Here is a 12,165-nt window from a genome sequence, read left to right as displayed (position 1 = left end):
GAGAGACTGTGTATGTGTTGAGGGGGAGTTGGAGAGAGAGACTGTGTGTGTTGAGGGGGAGTTGGAGAGAGAGACTGTGTGTGTGTTGAGGGGGAGTTGGTGGGGGAGAGAGAGAGAGAGTGTGTGTGTGTGTGTGTGTGTACACGTGCATGTGTGTGTGTACGTGTGTCTATGTGCACGTGTGTGTATGTGCGTGCGCTTGATAGACAGTATGTGTATGGGAGGATCTGTGTGAAAGTGTGTGTATGAGTGTATTTGTGTGAGAGAGTGTATGTATGTATGCGCATGTGTGAGTGTGTGTGTGAGAGTGTATAGCGTGGTGGGGTCACCTGTAGTGTGACATGAACCCAAGATCACGGTTGAGGCCGTCCTCATGGGTACCGAACTTGGCTATGACACTCTGCTCGGTGACTCTGCGTTGCGTATCCCAAAGTCCGCCTTGGAGGACGTTTACCTGAAGATGTGAGGCCGAGTGTCCTTGACTGCTGAAGTGTTCCCCCACCGGGAGGGAACTTTCCTGTTTGGTGATTGTTGCATGGTGTCCATTTGTCCATTGTCGTACCGTCTGCATGGTTTTGCCACTATATCATGCCTCGGGGCATCCTTGCCTGGAGTGTATGAGATAGACAATTTCGGCCGAGTCACGTGAGTATCTGCCGTGCATGTGGTGGGTGATGTTCCTACGTGTGATGGTAGTGTCCATATCAAAAATCTGACGTGTCTTGCAGAGGTTGCCATGACAGCGTTGTATAGTGTTGTGGTCGATGTTGCCCTGAAGGCTGGGTAGTTTGCTGCGAATAATGGTCTAAGGTTTGGCAGTTGTTTGAAGGCGAGAAATGGAGGCGTGGGGAAGATCTTGGCGAGGTGCTCACCAGCATCAATAACGTGTTGAAGGCTGTGAAGAACATGGTGTAGTTTCTCTTCTCCCGGGAAGTACTGGATGATGAAGGGTACCCTATCGGGCATGTCTCGTGTCTGTCTTCTGAGGAGGTTATTACGGTTTTTCACTGTGGCAAGTCGGAACTTGATGAGTTGAGCATCATATCCTGTTCCTATGACGGCATCCTTCAACACCTTCAGGTGTCCATCACGTTTCTCTTCATCCTTCTCTGGAAAAATTGAAGGAAAGTTTATGATCTGCATTTATCTTCCTGCCTTCTCTGGGTCAGGACTCCACAACTGAACATGAAGCCATCATTTCCAAAATTGCCTGTAGTGTCATCTCCTCTGGATATCTTCCTTCTACAGTCTCATAAGCCCCCAAAATCTTTCAGCCCACAACTACCACCTTCCCAAATGCTGATATATTTCCTTCCTTGACTCTACTTTCTCATACCTTGTCCAGTGTTTTCCAACCTGCATGTGCAATGTTTCCGATGCTTGACACCCCTTGAGCCATTTCCAGTTTCTGGGCCCCAATTATATCCTTTTCACCATAGATGTCCAAACTCTCTCCATCCTCATTCCTCATCAAGACACCCTGAGATCTCTCCACTTGTTTCCTCTTTGAAGGCCAGCTACTTCCTCCAATTAAAAGCCATTGCTTTAGCATCCCAAACGACTCCCTGAGTACCATCCTGGAGGAGTCAGCCAAAGATATGACCCCAGTCACTAGAAAGGGACTTGAAGCTGCAAGTTTCTGCCGAAGGGGTGTTAGTCATTGAGTTCTAAGTGAGTAGAGACTGAGCTGCACATCGTGGGCGGGAGGATTCTGCTCATTCTAAGTGTTTACACCTTGCATAGTGAGCTGGACCTGAATATTGTACATTCTCTGAATGGCAGTATCTGTCAAGTACCTTTTAAAAGGAGGGTTCTTTTCACTGATATATAGAAACTCAATACATCAATGAAGACAAACTAGGACTTGCATTGAAAGCACTCCCATTGAGCCTATTTTAAAAATTGGTCAGTGATGGTTAGTGCAGAGAAAAGAAATTGGGGCTTAAACATTTAGCAGTTGGAAAAGACAAAACAATGCAGCAGGTTGTAGAAATTGCCAGGAATCCCAACTGAAATAGTTTTGAGCCCAAAATGGAACAGCAATTGTTCGGCCTGGTGGCTGTTTAAAGACAGATCATTGTAAAGAGCAGCCTTATCATGTACAGCACAGAACCGTCTCCTTGATGAGTTAATGCTGTAAATCAGTGAAAAATCACATTCGGTGCTTTTAGTGACCAGACAATAAAGAGAGGAATAATGGTCCTGTCAGCGACTTTGAATAATATGATAAAAGGAATACTTATCTCCCATGTCATTCAACCCAATGTCCAACGTGCCATTGCTTAATTTTTACCATTTCTCTGTTTTCCTCTCTTGAAGTCACAAACTCACATTAGAATACAGACAGCCTTAAAATACATTGGGGTAGAATTGCTGCTTTGCCTGCTGTCAGTGCGCTGGGTGTAAGTTGCACCCAAAATTCGGTTAATTTCAAGAAGAACTTTTTTTCTGTTTTGACTGAAACGCATCTGCAAATCATTGAATGGAGAATATTCCATGAACTTGTGCAGTTGGCCTAGTTTTAAAGGGTAATTTCTTTTTCAATTTTGCTATAAAAAACTTCCTTTTTCTGTTGTCAACTTGGTGCAGTTTTGTGAGTGTCTTGCTTCTGGTGCAATGCTTTTTAATTTCATACAATATGTTGCAGAAATCTGGCTGTAACTGAATGCAATTTGCTCTTAAATTTCCACAATCATTTGTGCTGGTTTGACTGATTATATATGAATCAAAGTGGGAAAGCCAATGAAATGCAGGCTACTATCTGAAAGGCCTTTTATATATCAAAGTTCAGATACTAAGCACCAAGTTCATAAAATCATTGTCGATTGTTGTAAAAATCCATCTTGTTCACTGAAGCCGTTAGCTGGTCTGGCCTGTGTGTGACTCCAGACCCAGAGGTTAATTCTTGACTGCCCTTTGACCTTAGCAAGCCACTCAGTTTTATCAAACTGTTCAAAAGTCTCAAAAAAAGAAAGAAATGAAGCTGGTGGACCATCTGGGATCTACCTAGGGCCCAGGAAAAATAACGACAAACGCAACCCTGTCCACCCTGCAATGTCCTCCTTACTAACACCTGGGGACTAGCCCCAAAATTATGAGAGCTGTCTCACAAACTAGTCAAACAACAGTCTGACATTATCTGCAAAGTACGATTCCACGACGATGACTATGTCCCAAATATCTCTGTCATCATCCCTGGATATGTCCTGTCCCAGTGGCAGAACAGAGCCAGCAGTGGTATACAGTCAGGAGGGAGTTGCCTTGGGCATCCTCAACATTAACTGCAGACCCCATAAAGTCTCATGGCTTCAGGTTAAACATAGAAAAGGAAACTTCCTGCTGGTTACCACGTACCATTCTCCCTCGGCTGATGGTACTCCTTCATGTTGAGCAACACTTGGAAGAAGACTAAGGATGGCAAAAGCACAAAATATACTCTGGATAGCAGGATTTGAATGTCTACTACCAAGAGTGACTCGGCAGCAACACTATTGATCGAGCTGGTCAGGTCCTAAAGGACATACTGCTAAACTGGGTCTGCAGCAGGTGGTGAGGGAACCAGCAAGAGGAAAAAACATACTTGGTCTCATCCTTACCAATCTGCCAGCTGCAACAGAAAGTAAGGAGGCATGTGATTCAGGGAAATTTGGCTGTCTGGATACAAAACTGGCTGTCCAATAGAAGACAAAGGGTGGTAGCAGATAGAAAGCATTCAGCCTGGAGCTCGATGACCACTGGTGTTTCACAGGGATCTGTTCCGGGACCTCTGCTCTTTGTGGTCTTTATAAATGACTTGGATGAGGAAGTGGAAGGGTGGGTTAGTAAGTTTGCCGATGACACGAAGATTGGTGGAGTTGTGGACAGCATGGAGGGCAATGGGACATTGACAGGATGCAGAGCTGAGCAAAGAAGTGGCAGGTGGAATTCAACCCAGAAAAGTGTGAAGCGATTCATTTTGGAAGGTCGAATTTGAATGCAGAATACAGGGTTAATGGCAGGATTCTTGGCAATGTGGAGGAACAGAGGGATCTTGGGGTCCAGGTCCATAGATCCCTCAAAGTTGCCACCCAAGTTGATAGGGTTGTAAAGAAAGTGTATGGTGTGTTGGCCTTCATCGGCTGGGAAATTGAGTTTAAGAGCTGTGAGGTTATGCTGCAGCTCTATAAAACTCTGGTTAGACCACACTTGGAATATTGTGTTCAGTTCTGGTCACCTCATTATAGGAAAGATATGGAAGCCTTAGAGAGGGTGCAGAGGAGATTTACCAGGATGCTGCCTGGACTGGAGGACAGGTCTTATGAGGAAAGGTTGAGGGAGCTATAGCCTTTTTCATTGGAGCGAAGAAGGATGAGAGGTGACTTGATAGAGGTGTACGAGATGATGAGAGGCATAGATAGAGAGGATAGTGAGAGACTTTTTCCCAGGGTGGAAGTGACTATTACGAGGGGGCAGAATTCTAAGGTGATTGGAGGAAGGTGTAGGGGAGATGTCAGAGGTAGATTCTTTACACAGAGACTGATGGGCATGTGGAATTTGCTGCCGGCAGTGGTCGTGGAGTCAGATACTTTAGAGACTTTTAAGTGACTCTTGGATAGGCACATGGAGAGTAGTAAAATGTAGGGTATGCAGGGTAGTTTGATCTTAGTAGGATAATAGGTTGGCACAACATCATGGGCCGAAGGGCCTGTACTGTGCTGTACTCTTCTATGTTCTATGTTCTAGATGCACCTGCCCATGACCATATCAATGAGAGTGACCAATGCACAGTCATTGTGGAGATGAAGTTCCGTCTTCGCATTGAGAATACTCTTCATCATGTTGTGAACCACTATCACCATGCTAAATGGGACAGACTTCAAACAGATCTGGCAATTCAAGACTGGACATCCATGAGGTGCTGTGGGTCATCAACAACAGAACTGCACTCCAGCACAATCTGTAACTTCTTGGCCCGGCATATCCTCCACTCAACCATTATCTTCAAGCTAGGCGATCAAACCCTGGTTCAACACAGTGTGCAGGAGGGCATGCCAGGAGAAGCATCCGGCAAACCTAAAAATAAGATGTCAAGTTTGGAAGACTGCATTGAGAAGGTGGGACAAGAAACTTTTATTTCTAAGTTGGACTTACTCAGAGCATACTGGCAGGTAAAGAGGGACATTGAACGGACTTTACCAGTTTCAAGTCATACCATTTGGAATGAAGAATGCGAAGCCACATTTCAAAGAATAATCAGTAAGGACATTTAGGGATTACCCAATTTTGTGGTGTAAATTGACAATCTGGTGATTTTTAGTCACACGTGGAAGGAACATATGGAGCTTCTAGCGGAATTAATTGATCAATTTAAGAAGGTGGGCTTGGTGATAAATCTGGCTAAGAGTGAGTTCACAAAAGCCCAAGCACCTTCCTAGGCCATATCATTCAACATGGACAGATGGCCCCATGGGATGTGAAAACAGATTATTGGCATGTTTCCCGTATTGTCAATGAAGAGGAAAGTATTACAATTCCTGGGATTGAGTGGCTTTTATCAAAAATTTGTGCTGAATCTTCACAGTGTGGTTGCTCCACTGACTAACCTGATGAAGAAGTATGGAAAATTTCAGCGGACGGACAAGTATCAAAAGGCATTTCACAGCCCAAAAGCTGTGTTGACCACTGTTCTGGTGTTAGCAACACCTAACTACGCAAAGCCACTCAAGGTGGTTTTTGAAGCGATTGATGTGGGTGTTGGTGCTGTGCTCAAGAACATACAAGAGGATAGAATGACCGATTAGGTTTTTCTCCCAAAAGTTAAATTTTCATCAAAAGAAATATTCCACCATCGAGAGATGCCTTAGTTTGGTGTTGGTGTTGCAACATTTTAATATTTAAATTTCCAGTAATGCATCTGAGACAATTGTATATACTGATCATAACCCCTTAATATTTTTGAAAAAATTTAAAGATAAAAATGCCAGACTGTTTAGACAGCCATTCAACTTGAAAATTATACACATGGCAGGATGAGAGAATGTAATTGCAGACACGTTGTCACAACTTTGATGAAGGAAGACAGAGGTGTTCAGTGGTGGGAGAAATGGACTCAATCTGTGGTATTGAATGTTTGCATGCTTAGGTTACATGTGTGTATACATATAAAACACACACATATATATGTAGCAAACTAATAACGTGAGACTAAAGTTTTTAAAATTAGCCACAAAGGCATGAGTGGGTGGAACCAGGCTCACACAGACCCAGGGTTTTAGTTTTGCTTTCAGTTGTTGAAATTGGAGTTTTGGAGTTGAAGCTGCTGGATATAATGTGCCTTCTGCAGTTGCAAAAGCTTAAGTTCTCTCTGTGCTCCTAGATTTATTCTGTTGGTGTTCCTTCTCCTGGACTGTAGAGAATTGGAAGTGAGGGAAATCTGCTTTGCTGAATTTGCCTTTGACAAGAGCGTTTTTATGGGATGCTGCTATGTTGGAACAATTGATGAGTAGTAATTAAATAATACATTATTTTGTTAAGTACTTCAATATAGTTAAAGCTATGCCACTTCTATTTTTGTTTCTATTTTAACTGAGGTGTAAGAATAAAATGTGTTTTGCTTAAAACCCAGTGGTTTGACAAATTAAAACACATCTAGAATGCAGCACCTTACACTTGCCTTTAAATAAGGCAAAAGTTAGGGTCCAGGCTATCTCTTTGCTGTGTTTTGAGGGGATTTCGTATGGTCCGTAACACATAGATCTTTAAAATGTCATAGTGTCATAGAGTTGTATAGCACAGAAACAGACGCTTCGATCCAACTCGTCAATGCCAACCAGATATTCTAAATTAATCTAGTCCCATTTCCCAGCATTTGGTATATATTCCTCTAAACCCTTCCCATTCGTGTATCTATCCAGATGCCTTTTAAATGTTGTAATTCTACCAGTCTCCACCATCTCCTCTGGCAGCTTATTCCATACAAGCACCACCCGCTGTGTGAAAAAGTTGCCCCTCAGGTCCCTTTTATATCTTTCCCCTCTCACCTTAAACCTATGTCCTCTAGTTTTGGATTCCCCTACCCTTGTAAAAGATCTTGGCTATTCACCCTACCCATGCCCATTGATTTTATAAACTTTTATAAGATCACCCCCTCAGCCTCCGACGCTTCAGGGAACATAGCCTCAATCTGTTCAAAATCTCCCTACAGCTCAAACCGTCCAACCCTAGCAACATCCTTATAAATCTTTTCTGCACCCTTTCAAGTTTAACATCTTTGCTATAACAGGAAGACCAGAACTGAACACAGTATTCCAAAAATAGCCTAACCAATGTCCTATTCAGCCGCAACATGACCTCTGAACTCCAATAGTCAATGCACTGACTGATAAAGGCAAGTGTACCAAATACCTTCTTCGCTACCCTGTCTACCTGTGACTTCAACTTCAAGGAACTATGAACCTGCACCCAAAGTCTCTTTGTTTGGCCACAAACAGGTGCAGAAAATAATCAAAAAAATTAATGGAATGTTAGTCTTTATATCTAGAGGACTGAACACAAGGATGCAGAAGTTATGCTGTAGTCATACAAGATCCTGGTTAAACCCCACCTTGAGTACTGTGACAGATCTGAGCACCATACCTTGGGAACGATATATTGGCCTTGGAAGGTCTATAATGTAGATTTACAAGAATGGACTTCAGGGATTAAGTTATAAGGAGAGATCATACAAATCAGACCTGTTTTCTGTAGCACCTCGACATATAAAGAGGGTAGGTGTTTGGAACTCTCTTTCACAAATGGCAGTGGGTGCTGAATCAGTTCTTAATTTTAAATCTGAGAGATATTTTTTGTTAAGCAAAGGTATTAAGGGATATGGGCCAAAGGCAGATATTTGAAGTTAGGGCACAGATCATCCATTGAATGGTGGAACATGGATATGGTACTCAGAGAGAAAGAGAGAAAAAAGATTTAGATTATCATCAGCAAAGAGAGAGATAAATGCTAGTAGGGTATGTCCACTACCACCCTTCTCCACCTGGCAAAGATCACCCTCACTTTAAGCAACTTCACTTTTGATTCTGCTCACTTACTTCATATCAAAAGCATGGTACCAGCATGGATCCTATTTATGCTTATCTCTATGTGGAAACATTCCTTGTTCGAATCCTACTTAAGTAGGAACTCTTTCTGTCTCGTACATAAACAAATAACTGAGGTTTTTTTCCCTCTCTCATTCAAAATTGGAAAAAAGTGATCAATTTTGCTTCCAATTTCCAATTTGCTCTCAGCTTCACCTGATCCATCGCTAACTCCTCCCTTCTCTTCCTCACCATCTGTTTCCATTTCTCGGGACAGACTGGCCATCAATATCCCCTTCAAACCCACCAACTCCCACAGTTGCCTTGACTATACATCATCACACCCTGGTTCCTGTAAGGCCTCCATTCCATTCTCCAAGTTTCTCCATCTCCACCACATTAGTTCTGATGATGCCACCTTCCGTGTATGTAGGGTGGGGGGAAATGCCCACCTTTTTGCTCAACCAAAGACTCCCCATTACCATAGTTGACACGGCCCTCAGCTGTCTCCAATCCATTTTCCACGCTTTCGTCCTTGCCTCTTCCCTCCCTTCCCACAACAACGATAGGGTCCCCCAGTCATCAATTTCTATCTGTGGCTGTATGACTGCATCTTATTTACCACAACAACATGGTCAGTCCGCACAAGGAAGATGGGAAAAGTGGCCAATTTCACATGAACAATAGCCTATTGTACAAGGCAGAGCCAGGCACTGCTGATTATGAGGGCATCAAGTGATAAGAGTTGCTCAACCTTAAAGGTTATCAAGACCCCAAATTAAGGAAAGAAGGGAGGACAATGAAAAAGATGCAATTTGTCTATCTGACCCTTGGATGGATGATCTCAGAGTTATAAAAGTCCTAGGAATCAAATTTTCTGGAAGATCAAGAGAAACACATAAAAATAAGAGAATTGAAGACATCAGGAGCGATAACCTAGGAACAACCATCACAGAAGCAGGATCCTGGGCTCGGAGGTCAGGGAAGAAAGACACACCTGGCAGAGTGATTAAAGCCTGGCCAGCTCTCTGTTACAAGTATGGGAAATTCCTAAATCTCAGTTGTGGGCCTGAGGCAACTTTGTGTTGCAATCTGATGCACTTTTATACTGTAGTGTTAAAATGACTGAGTGATAAATAAAGAAGTAAATTGAGTAATAGTACAGGCTGTAATCATTGTGTCCACTGACATTGATCTGGAGAGGGCAACAGACAACACATCCCATGAGCCTCTGGATCCAAAGGATCGTAAGCCGCCACTTCTGCCACCTCCAGCAGAATGCCACCACCAGACACACAGTTTCCTCCCTACCATGTCTGTAAGACAATAAGAAATATGAACAGGGGTAGGCTGTTTGGCCCCTCAAGCCTGCTCTGTAGCTGATCCAACATTCCTCATGCCCACTATCCTGTGTTTTCCCATTAACTCTTCATTTCCCTACTGATCAACAATCTATCCCTCTCTGCCTTAAAAATATGTGATGACTTTTTCCCCACAGCTCTCTGTGGCAAGGAATTTCAAAGCGACTTAACCCTCAAAGTGAAGAAAGTCCTCCTTGTCTGAATCTTAAATAGTTTCCCAATAATGGGGGGCCTATGTTTACTGGTCCTAGACTCTCCCATGATGGAAAATGTTCTTTTGGCATTTACCCTGTCAAACCCCTTAAGAATCCTATTTGTCTTGATGAGGTCATCTCTCATTCTCCTATGCTTCTAAATTATGTAGAGACTGTTTCCTTTGGGACTATTCCACTCCTCCTCCACTCCCAACACCTCCCCACAACCCCACAGCAACTTTCCATGTAATCAGAAGATGCAATACTTGCCCATTTACTTTCTCTCTCCTCATTATCCAAGGCCCCAGACGCACCTTCCAGGTGAAGCAGTGATCTACCTGCACTTCATTCATTCTAGTCTACTGTATTCACTAATCACAATGTGGTCTCCTATACACTGGGGAGACAAAGCTCAGACTGGGTGACTATTCTGCTGTACATCTATGCTCCGTCTGTAAAAATGATCCCGAGCTTCCAATTGCCTGCCACTTCAGCACACCACCATGTTCCCATGCCACCATTTCTGTCTTAGGCTTGCTACAATGCTCCAGTGAGGCTCAATGAAAGCTACAGGAACAATACCTCATCTTCACCTTAGCTTTCAGGTCTCAACATTGAATTTAACAATTTCAGAATGTGAATCCCCTCCTCATTATCCTCCTCCCCCATATCCCAGGTCCTGTTTTGTATGGGTTGCTTCCAGCACAGCCAATCATTTTCAATCATTTATATTTCTCGTTTGCATCCTACCCAGCATTTATCTCTCTCTTAGTTTATCATCAGCAATCTCATTGTTTGCCTATCCCTTCTTTCTCTCTTTTTCTATGGGCGCCATTTCCACTTCTATATGCCCCCACCCAGTTATCAGTATAAATTGCACGCTTTCCCTGCTATTTTCAGTTCTGATGAAGAGTCATTGGACTCAAAAGATTAACTTTGTTTTTTCTCTAATGATGCTGAGTTTCTCCAGCACTTTCTGCTTTTGTTTCAGATTTTCAGCATTTATTTCCCTTGTAAGGTCCTGCTTTTAGACCCTACGAATTGTTGCCTGCCCGAAAAGAAAGAAAGCAAACAGGAACACAGCATTGATGAAGAGGCTGTGACACTGATAGCCACAAGTTCATACACTGGCACTAAATTTATTTTGGAGACAGGTATGCAGTTAAGATCAGCACATGGTAAGTCACCAGGCATGAATGGGCCATAACCAATCCAGGGGGAAAGGGATGGTTTGTTTATCAACTTACTGGAGGGCAAATAGGTAGACATTGCAGAAAACTGCTGATCTCTGAGACAACATACAGAGGAAGCTGAATGGAGACACCAAGATGTACGTACATTGCCTGGTCTACCCGGCAGTGTCCTGACACTCAGAAGATGGGTGAATCCAGTTCCACATTGCCTGAAGGCATCATATGGAGCTTGTCCTGTTGATAGTCTTTGCACCATCTCCTTGCTGTCCTTCAGGTCCAGAGTCACTGCCACTGCTGCCCCATTACCTGTTGCAGCCTTTGTGTACCCCAGATAGGCTACTCCTCTGCCCTCCCTGTGAGGATGAGCCAACAGTCTCCAACAAACACAGAATTTACCAAGCATTTACAAAACCACTACAGAGTACTGGCAACATAATTTTATTCTTTAAACAAGGTAAGAGTTTGATTTATTATACAATTATTGTTGAGAGTTATTTGAGGTGATTGTCATTAGTTAAAATGCAGATAGTTATGAGTTATTTATCGTAACATATATCTAGAGAGATACAATGAAAAGTATTTTGTTGCCACAATCCGGTGAAATTTTGAGTTACAAAAAGAACAAAAGGAAATTACATAAATAGAGTTCATCCTCTGTACAAGGTGTCTTCAAATCCAGCTCCAGGGCTTCTGCAAGGTGACCTAGGCCTCAAGGAGTCCCCGTGCCAGGTACAACAATGACAACCTTGCCAAGAGTCCACACTTCAGGCATAATGCAGCCAGGAGCCCGTGCCCTGGCACCACCTCTGGATTGATTGCAGAAGCGGTAATGCAAAGGTTAAAACGAGCAGCGCTCCCCACTATACAACCAAGACTCTGGGTCCGCTATGTAGATGACACCTTCGTGATTATCAGACACACAAGACTAGAAGAAATACACCAACACATAAACAACATCCTCACTGGAATAAAATTCGCAAAAGAAGAAGAGAATTATAACCGACTACCTTTCCTAGACACAATGGTAGAACATAGGAACAACAGGGAACTCCAGACTAACATATACAGAAAGACCACACATACAGACCTGATACTTAATTACTCCAGCAACCATGCCAACACCCATAAACAGAGCTGCATCAGGACATTATTCAAATGGGTCACAACACACTGCAGCCATCCGGAATTGCACAAAGCAGAATAGGGGCACCTATACAGAGTTTTTAAAAGGAATGGATACCCAAAAAGCACAATCTGCCATTACCTTCACGACAGACCACAACAAGAATACAACAACACGGGCAGACACACTACTCACCCTACCGTATATCAGAGACATGTCAGAGATGACCACAAGTCTACT

The sequence above is a fragment of the Rhincodon typus genome, chromosome 24, assembly GCF_021869965.1.
Source record: "Rhincodon typus isolate 14 chromosome 24, sRhiTyp1.1, whole genome shotgun sequence".
NCBI classification, from domain to species: Eukaryota; Metazoa; Chordata; class Chondrichthyes; order Orectolobiformes; family Rhincodontidae; genus Rhincodon; species Rhincodon typus.
This window is presented reverse-complemented; position numbering follows the sequence as displayed.